The sequence below is a fragment of the Triticum urartu genome, chromosome 4A (assembly GCF_056163025.1).
Source record: "Triticum urartu cultivar PI428250 chromosome 4A, HENAU_Tu73, whole genome shotgun sequence".
Lineage (NCBI taxonomy): Eukaryota > Viridiplantae > Streptophyta > Magnoliopsida > Poales > Poaceae > Triticum > Triticum urartu.
In genome coordinates, this window is record NC_141876.1 from 480957368 (window position 1) to 480967984 (window position 10617).

The window sequence follows — 10617 nt, forward strand, 5'->3', positions numbered from 1 at the left end:
TAATAAAATGTCACCATAAATTACAAAAAAGTTACCTCGAATTAAGTAAAATGTTCCTTGTCGTAAGAAAATTGAACAACCTATAGTACAAAAATGTTCAATTTGCATTTCAAATATGTTCAACGGATATTACCAAAGTTTATTATATTAAGAAAATGTTCACTGTTTGTAAAGAAAAGTTCATCGTACATTGAAAAATGTTCACTATAAGCATAAAAAGTGTTCAGCGTATATTTTTTTGAGGATTTGTTCAGCGTATATTTAAAAAAATGTTCACCGCGCATTATAAAAGCATAAGAGAAATGAAACGAATAGTAACCGGGGCAAGGAACGAGCCCAGCACGCGCGCCAGTTAAGTGCGAAACGAAAAAAAAATGCAGGCCTCGGTGGGCCGGCCCAGCGCTTCAGGCATACTATAAGAAAGGGGACGCCTGTAGAGGAACGTGAGCTGTACTGTGGCGTTGTGGTTAGCCCGTGGCGGCTGTGCACTGCAGGTCGCGGGTTCGATTCCCGCCGGCGCCTGATTTTACTTTCGTTTTATTTTATTTGTTCAAGTGGCGGAAAATTTCAAACCAGTCCAGATTCGATGGTGGAAATTGCGAACAAAAAAAATCCTCTCCTGGAGCCTTTTTCCCGCAAAAAATTTGGGCATTTTTGTGATTACATATAACATAAGGGGGTTTTCTGCAAAAAACATGCCACATCGACACCTGACGGGCGGGCCCCATCGGTCAGATACACCGTTAATACGTATAAATACGCGTTTTAGCCTAATTTGCAAAAACTTAGACCAATGTTGGTACTGAGACGCAAAAATTAGCAATCATGGTACCAATCTGCATGTGATGCCCGAATTGTGGTACTTCTGTGCAATTAACTCGAGAGCCGGAGACCACTCGATTGCCAGGTCGACTCACATCGGTGAAGGCATCAGGCGACTCAGGCGCGAACGATGAGTAACGCCTCATCAGCGACTTGGTAATGGCCGCAGTTTGGACGACGAAGGGAACAACAGCTCGACGCAGAAACTTAGCAGTAGAAGGCGGGCGGCTCAAGTTCGCCGCGGCGACTTAGCGCGAGGAGAGGCCACTCGGGGCGGCAGAAGAAGAACTACGGCAGCTCAAAGGCGCAACTGTGATGGAGGATAACCGGCTGTAAGTAAAAACTGGTTGGATATTGCGGCGGCTTGGGGTCGAAAAAAACCCTGAAGGTGCAATAGCAGCCTGCATCGATGGTGACTCGGAGCCGGCTTGTGGTCGGAGCGGCGCGCGCGTCAGCAGTGACGAGGCGGCTCAGCGTGGCGTCGGGCGGTTCCGCAGTGGAAACTCAACGGCCAAGGAGTTCGGGTCGTGGCCACTCTTGACGAATCTGAATCGGGGTCTCCCTCGTGGCCAAGTCTGATTCCAAGTCGTTGATTGCAATTTCAGATGCGATCTGTGACTTGCTGCGTTGGCGGCTCAGAGGCGATGATGAGGGCATCTCCAGCCGCGCCCCCAACAAGCCCCTCCAGGCCACTTTTTCGGCGCCGGCGCTGAAAAAACGGCCCAGTCGCGCCCCCAGGACGCCGAAAATCGCCGGTTCGGACCTTTTTTCCGTCCGGCGGTCACAGGCCGAACCCGGCGCGCTGGGGAGCAGTTGGGGGCTCCGGCGCTAGGGAAAAGCACGCCTGGCCCACACCGATAGGGGAAAAGTCAAGGTTTTCTTCCCCCGACTCGCCTCGCACCCCCCGTGCCTTCGGCCACCACTAGCTATATCCCGGCGACGGCCGCCGCCCTACTCCAGTAGATAGCCATTCCCCCCCGGAAAATAGCAGCGCTTCGCCGCGGCAGCCCCTCTCACAGCAGCTGGGCGTTTCCGGCCGCCGTTTCCGGCCGCGGAGGTGCGGTTTAACGACGGGTACACGCCCACCGAGCGCAAGGTGTTCGGCGTTTTGCCTGTCTCGGCGATGGACTCGGATGAGGAGGAAGAGCTCGCCGCGCTACTGGAGGAGGAAGCCGCGGCCGACGTCCAGGAAGAAGAGCATCTCATGGTGCTCGCCGCCCTCGCCCAGCTGCTGGCGAGCAATGAAAAGCCGCGGCGAGGTGGCTCGGCGCCGGGGCGGGTGAAAGCAAAGAACCGGCATCGTCTCCAAGGCTACTGCATGCTCTACTCCGACTACTTCGCCGACGCTCCACTTCATGGCGAGAGAACATTTCGACGCCGTTATCGGATGAGCCGAAAGCTCTTCCTCAGGATTGTGAATTCCATCCGGGAGTTCGACAACTACTTCAAGTGCAAGATGGATTGCACTGGCGCTCTTGGATTCACCTCCATCCAGAAGTGCACGAAAGCGATGAGGATGCTTGCATATGGAGCTCCCAGTGATTCACTCGACAACTATGGGCGCATGGCCGAGTCCACCAACATAGAGTGTTTCTACAAGTTCTGTCGGGCAGTGGTGGCAGTGTTTGGGCCACAATACTTGAGAACACCCAATGCGGAAGACACTGCTCGGATCCTAGCCCAGAATGCAGCAAGAGGATTTCCTGGGATGCTTGGAAGCATCAACTGCATGCATTGGAAATGGAAGAACTGCCCATTTGGTTGGCAGGGGATGTACAAAGGCGCCAAAGGCGGTTGTAGTGTGGTGCTTGAGGCGGTAGCCACACAGGACCTCTGGATTTGGCACTCCTTCTTTGGTATGCCAGGAACTCACAATGACATCAACGTGCTGCAGTGCTCTCCTATTTTTGCCAAGCTCGTTGAGGGCCATTCTTCTCCGGTGAACTTTGAGATCAATGGGCACCAATACAATAAGGGGTACTATCTAGCTGACGGCATCTATCCGAGATGGTCGACATTTGTGAAGACGATCTCAAACCCTGTGGCAGGAGGCAAGAACGCCTGGTTTGCGAAGCTTCAGGAGGCTTGCAGGAAGGATGTCGAGCGGGCATTTGGTGTGCTCCAATCTCGATTTGCTGTTGTTCGGTACCCCGTTCAGACCTGGTCCAAAGATCAAATGTGGGAGATTATGACTTGTTGTGTCATCTTGCACAACATGATCATCGAGAGCGAGCAAGAAGACCCAGTGTTTGACACTGAACCATACTACAAGTAGGGTCCTCTAGCCGAAGTTGATCACCAGCTACCGGCAACTTGGACTGCCTATCTCAGTATGCGTCAGGAGATCCGAGACCCACAGGTGCATCATCAACTGCAGAAAGATCTGATTGAGCACCTATGGAGGCTCAAGGGGGACGCCGTGCGATGAAATACGAGTTTTTATTTGTTGAACTATATAATTTGTATTGAACTATTTGTTGTTGTACTATTTTGTTGAAGTATTTGATTTTTCTGTGATGAAATATGTGATAAGAAATAATTGTGTTGATAATTGAACGCCGAGACACGGTGAAACCACGCCAAATATGGGCCTATTCTCGCCCATATGGGCCCTTTATTCGCCGAAATTGGGCTGCAAAGTGGGCCAATTTCGGCGCCTGGGGGCGAGCTGGGGGCGACGACTAGGCGCAAAACCGCCCCCAGCGCCAAGTGTATCGCCGGCTCGCCCCCAGGGGGCGATTTTTATGCGTCCTGGGGGGGGCAACGGCTGGAGATGCCCTAAGGTCGCATTGACTTCGACATGAAGTGGCGCAAGAGAGCCGGCAACAGCGGCTCGGGATGACTCGGAGCTAGGCCCTCCGACCGATGTGTATTGTTGATATACTAAAAATTTTGACCTTTAGAAACGTATGATTCTCCTGACATCTGAACAAGTGCCTGATCGAAATTAACCCTAACTTCCTCGAACCTTAAAATCTCACAAATCTTCAAATCTGGACTGATGAACTTGACACGGATGCAAATCCTTTAAAACCAGCTCTTCTTCATCCCAAAATTGCAAACATCTCAATCCCTAGGAGAGATCCCTCCAAGAACTCAACACCACCGTGCTTGGCCCCATGGTGGGCGCCAACTGTCGTGGAATTGTCACGGCAGATGTCCTTGTGTGAGGACTTAGTCGTGAGGCCAACGCATCTATGTGGTAGCTTGAGAGGGGCTGATAGGGATCGAGAGACGCAACACGCAAGACAAGGGTTTAGACAGCTTCGGGCCCCAGGAAACATCATCCAGTAACAACCCTACATGATGTTTGTGGCTAGGTCTCATCATCATCATGAGGGAGTCGTCGTAACTTTGGCTCTCCTAGTTGTGTCTAGACTTAACGATTATTCAATCTCCCCCTCCTTATATAAGTTGAAGGGGCGGGTTACATGTAGAGTCCAACTCGGACTTAAGACTTAACTATTCTGACTTCTCTTCATGGGTTTCTCTCCATGGGCTTCTTACCATGGGCTTCTTAACGTCTTGGGCTTCTTTAACTGTCGACTTACAATCTGGCTTAACTATCTGGCTTAACTGTCTGGCTTAACTGTCTTCTTAACTGTCTGGCTTAAACATTCTGCCGGCTTATAGTAAATAGTCGCAGGGCTTACAATCTGGCTTAACTGTCTTGCTTAACTGACTGGCTTAACTGTCTGGCTTACATGACTGTGTCTGCCGGCTTACATGACTGTGTCTGCCGGCTTAACCTGCTTAAATGTTCCCGCTGGCTTATAGTCTGCTGGGTCACCAATGAAACACCAAGTCCCAGCCGGGTCATATCTCCGACCGGGTCATACCGCGGGGTATATCCCCAACACCTTCCGGAATGATCGACATGGTGACCTGGGGCCTGGGGCCTTTGCGAAGCTGGCGGAATGTGGGTGACGCCTGTGGTGATGGAGAGGTCTGGACCATGTAGTTATCATTGTCAAGCACCAGAGTGGTGACTTGAAGTGGTGGAGTTCTGGGTGTCTCTTCATAGACGGGGTGTCTTACTGAGGGCGATCGGCCCATGAGTCATCCTGAGCGATTGGCATCAAGGGACGACCAATGCTGATGAGTTTGTTGTTCGTAAGAACAGGCGATGATACCAATTGGTGCTCAAGTTGAGGAAGGACTTCATCATCTTCAACATTGTCATCACGACCAATGTCTTTAGCTGTGGTGGGTTCAATAGCTGGAACTTCTTCATTTTCAGGAGCCTCTGTGGAAGCGGGCTCATGGATTACGGACGACGCTCTTGATTTCGTGAGGCTGGAAGAGCAACATAGATTGGTTCAACATTGAGGGGCTCAGAGGCGGCATCACGCTCTTCCTTTGAAGACTTTGTCTCCAACTTCTTCTTGGATGGGGCCTCATCAGAGGTGTTCTTGTGCTTGCGTTTCCTGGCATCAGCTTCAGCTGCCCTTGTCTTCTTCAGTTCAGAAGCTGCGGAGAGGACCTTAGGCTTCGAGCCTGTCATGCTGGCAGGGAAGACAATGCGAGGTTCTTCCTGCATTGATGCTTCCATTCGGGCCACAACAGACTTCTTCGTTGGCTTGCTAGCCATTCTGGGGTCGATGCCGGGACGCCCAAGAGCTTTGCGCTTTTCAGCTTCATTATGTGCTTGAACACATTTCTGCGTGAAGTACTTCATGCGTTCTTGAGAGCCTTTGGCTTCTTCACGCTTCTTGTGAAACTGATCCTTAAGATCATGCAACATCTTCTTGAAGATCTGAACATCTGCCATGCTGAGCTTGGCCATGTTCTTATTGAAGTGAGCCTTCTCATAGTCAATCTTGTTCTTGAGCTCGAGTATCTTCTGAGCCAAGGCCAACTTATTAGCAATGGCTCCATGGAATGTGACGCTGATGTCCACAGGAAGCTGAAGATCATCAATGCTGATGCTCTGGTCGTCGAACCACTCATCAATGAAGTTGTTTAGTATATCAACATCAAAGAGGGGCAGATCGTAGAAGATTTCCACCTCTTGCTTGCTCTTGATTAGCTGCTCAAGTGCGTCATCACCAAGATCTTTGTCACTAGACAGATCAATGGTGTCTTCTTTGTTCCTTAGAATGGCCGCAGGGGTCAGTTCATGCCCAGAAATCTTCTTGGGCTTCTTGGCTTTCTTGGTCTTATCGGCCTTCTTGTAGACATGAGACAGGTCTTCAGGCTGCACACTGGCTTTAGGAGGTGCAGTGGCCAATGGCTTCATAGTCGAAGCTGTTGGTGTGGCAGAGGGCTTCGAAGGTTTTGTCTTCTTAGTCTTCTGCTTCGGTGGTTCTCACGCATCTTCACAATCTGCGTCATTAGCAGATTGCTCCACCGTAGCCCTCTGAGCAGCTATGTGAGAGAGAAGGCCATCAAATTTGGCAAAGGGGCCGATGACATTTGGATTGGCATCACGCGTGCCGTCAGCCCTTGGAGTGGATGGACCAGGGTTGAAGTTGAGGCCCAGCTCCTTCTTGTTCTTTGTGGCTGACTCCTTGGCAAACTGATAGTTGCGATTGAACAGATTGTCTTCACGACACCATAATAAGAATGATGGGTCGGCATTCTCTGGCTTCGGTCCTCGGACCATGCATGGGTAGGAGCCTTGAGCAATGGCTTCAAGCTTCAATTTTGGTTGCAGATTCCTGTATAGGATATCTCCCCATGGTCGCTTGAATCCATTCAGGTTCCATGAAGGCTTCAACAACTTTCTTGGGTTCAGATACAGAGACAAATGCAAAGTGCCAACAAAAATTTGCTAGCTGTGTTGCTGTTGAACGAGTGAGTGGACCAGGTGCATTGATGCTATCGATTATCTTCTCAATCTGCACTTCATTTGCAACACGAGGATGAACTTGACAAAGACTTTGCTCTTGCTGATCATTGTCTTCATCATCGGCATTGACTTCAGGCTGAGTAGTGTCTTCGGGTTGATTAGGTGCAGAAATGATGATTTCTTCTTCAGCCTGAGCATCCGAAGGTATGATTTCTCCAGTACCCATAATCTTGATGGATTCACTTGGTGAGACTTCATCTAGCACATTTGGCAGGTGCTCTCTTTGCAAGCCGTTAGTTTCATCGAACCGCACATCCACAGTTTCACCCAATTTATAGTGAAAGAGGTTGAAGACTCTGTAGGAGTGCGAATCCTTTCCGTAGCCAAGCATAAAACCTTCATGTGCTTTCGGTGCAATTTTTGAAGTGTGATGCGGATCTAGCACCAAATACTCTGAAGTAGCTGACGTTTGGCTTCTTACTAGTTAGTAGCTCATATGATGTCTTCTTTAGAAGCTTGTGAAGATAAACACGGTTGATGATGTGGCCCGCAGTATCAATGGCTTCAGGCTAGAACTTCCTTGGTATCTTGTACTCATCAAGCATCGTTTGTGCCATCTCAATGAGGCTTCTGTTCTTGCGCTCCATGATGCCATTCTGCTGAGGTGTATATGGAGCTGAAAACTCATGAGTGATGCCCAATGTATCAAGATAAGTGTTGAGGCCGGTGTTCTTGAATTCTGTGCCGTTGTCATTCTTGATGTGCTTGATCTTGATGCCATAGTTCGTCATGGCATGATTAGCGAATCTTCTAAAGACATCCTGCACTTCAGTCTTATAGAGGATTACATGCACCCATGTATCTCTTGAGTAATCATCAACAATGACGAAGCCATAGAGGCAAGCAGTGGTAGTAAGGGTAGAGTAGTGAGTAGGGCCAAATAAGTCCATGTGAAGCAGGTCGAAGGGACGGGAAGTCGTCATGATTGTTTTCGAGGGATGCTTGGCCCTACTCATCTTTTCAGCTTCGCAGGCACCACATAGATGATCCTTCTTGAACTTGACACCCTCGATGCCTACGACATGCTCTTCTTCGCGAGAGTGTACAAGTTCCTCATGCCAGCATGCCCTAGCCTCCGATGCCAGAGCCAACACTCTGAAGCTTTTGCTAGGAGACATACGGCCAACTATGGTACTGCTGAGAAATCTACCATGGACAAATTGTCTTTTCGATACCCTTCAAAGACTAGAGATTTGTCAGATTCCATAAGCACAAGGCAACGATATTTTTCTAAACATCACAATCATGTCCAGATCACAAAGCATTGAGACAAACATTAAGTTGAAACAAAGGGATTCAACAAGCATCACTTTATCCATGTGCTGATCCTTTGAGATTGCAACTCTACCTAGACCCAATACCTTGCTTTTACCAGTGTCAGCAAATGTGATGTGACTCTTGTCAGATGGACGTTCGGTTGAATCCATGAGAAGAATTCGATCACCAGTCATGTGGTTAGTGCATCCACTATCCATAATCCATTCTGAAGCCTTTGGTGTCATACCCTACAGTGCAGTTTGGGGGATAGGCTTCACCAAGGGTATTGTGAAGCATAAACATTTGACAAACAAGCGGCTTATGAAAGTTCAGGTCTTGGTTAGGATAAATAGGATGTTTGTCAAGAAATCCTGGGACAAAATACATAACAAGACCATTTGGGCATTTTATCTTGCACCCCACAAGATGTTTTAGGTCCCTAGCATAAGCATCAGACACCTTTGATTTCCGGTTGGAGACCTTTCCTTGCAAAAGAGAGTTAATTTTTCTTAACCACCCACATCTTCAGGGGTGGCTTAGAAGCAATGAATCTAAGTATAGCATCTGAGAACTTTGGCTTTGGAGCCCTAGCAAATAGCCTTGGAGGTGAATAATACTCATAGGCATAAGGAGAATAGTTCTTGGTCTTATGAACATAGCGGTTTGATGAAACACGCTCATATTCGTAAGTCTGAGTATGGTTTCCCTGCAAAACATTGGCGTTAGAGTGACTATGGTGTGTCCTCTGTCTGTATGAAGCCTTTGGACCATATGAAGCCTTTGGTCTGGGGTTTGTCTTCTTCCCTGGTGGTGTCATGATGACATTCACAGGAAGTTTCTCAAGACAACTTTTGGGCACCTAGATCTTCTTCAAAGGTGGTCCATTCCTGCAGTTAGTACCAATATACCTGGAAAACACTTCAACATTATGATTCTTAAATAGTTTATAGTTTGCATCAAAGGATTCATCAATGATAATAGGGTTAGCACAAGTGAAGCCAGATAAGGTAGATGGATCCACTAAAGGTTCCTTTGCAGCAACCCATGTGGTTTTGGGGTACTGCTCAGGCTTCCAGTATGAACCACATCAACATTCATTTTCCTCTCGAACCCAACACCCACTTTCCTAGGGTTTCGGTTCAGAATCTGCTTCTTGTGGACATCCAACAATATCTGATGCCCTTTGAGGATTTTGTACATCCATGTTTCAAGCGATGTCTTCAACCTGGCATTCTCATCAGCAATAGTAGTGGTATGCTCAGAAGAGGGGTTAGTTTCCACATCAGCAGTTGAAGACATGGCAACAGTAGCAGCAGTGGAACATCCAGCAACAGAAGCAGCATTATCACGCTCAAGACATTTTAAACATGGTGGCTCAAAGTCTTCCTGAGCGAAACTGATCTGTTGAGCGCGGAGTGACTCGTTCTCCTTTTGAAGATCTTCATGAGCCGATCTCAAGTTCTCAAGCTCTTGCTTCCTTTGAAGATAATCATAGGAGAGCTTTTCATGAGTGGTTGAGAGCAATTCATGATGACTTTCAAGTTCTTCGTACTTAACATGAAGACTTTTAATGTCTTCAATGAAGGACTGAGTTTGAGTCATTTCCGCGTCCAACAGGTCATCGCTTTTGTCTAGCAGCTTTTGAATATGTTCCATAGCATTTTGTTGTTCTGTTGCAATTTTAGCAAGTGTTTTGTAGCTAGGTTTAGATTCACATTCAGAGTCATATTAACTTGATGTTTGAAAGTAAGCATCACGTGAGTTTACGTTGGCACCGCGTGCCATGAAGCAGTAGGTGGGAGCAGAGTCATCTTCATCATTAGCATCAGTGTTGGTGATGAGGCCATTGTCTTTAATGTTGAAGATGGACTTGGCAACATACGCTGAAGCTAGAGCCAGGCTTGCCACGCCTGAATCAGATTCCTCTTCAGACTCCACCTCTCCCTCCTTAGATGCAGACTCCTCCTCTGAATCCATCTCCTTGCCAACAAACGCACGAGCCTTGCTGTATGAGCTCTTCTCGTGTGATGAAGACTTCGACGAAGACTTGGAAGAAGACTTTGAGGATGTCTTCTTCTTGTCATCAGAATCATATTCCTTGCTCTTCTTCTTCTTCTTGGTCTCATTGTCTCGCTATGGATGCTTAGAGATGTAGTGACCAGGTTTCTTGCACTTGTGGCATGTTCTCTTCTTGTAGTCACGTGAGGAAGCTTCATCGTTTCTTGAGTTGGGATTGAAGACTTTCTGAAGCCTTTCTTCTTGGTGAACTTCTGGAACTTCTTCACAAGCATATCAAGCTCCTTGCCAATGTCTTCAGGATCCTCAGAACTGCAGTCAGATTCTTCTTTAGATGAGGAAACAACCTTTGCCTTCAAAGCATGAGGTCGGCCATAGTTGGGACCATAGATATCTTTTTTCTCATATAGCTGGAACTCATGTGTGTTGAGCCTCTCAAGTATGTCAGACGGATCGAGAGTCTTGAAGTTAGGGCGTTCTTGAATCATCAGGGCCAGGGTGTCGAATGAGCTGTCGAGCGATCTCAGAAGCGTCTTGATGATTTCATTCTTGGTGATCTCAGTGGCACCGAGTGCGCGAAGCTCATTTGTGATAACAGTGAGGCGATCAAATGTGAGCTGGAAATTCTCATTGTCATTTCTCTTGAAGCGGTTGAAGAGGTTGCGAAGAAC

The 10617-nt window shown here is 48.0% G+C and overlaps 1 pseudogene; it reads left to right on the forward strand.

The window, feature by feature from the left end:
- The first annotated feature begins 1945 nt into the window (after positions 1–1945).
- LOC147976232 (uncharacterized) lies at positions 1946–3250 on the forward strand (annotated as a pseudogene).
- The last annotated feature ends 7367 nt before the right edge of the window (positions 3251–10617 follow it).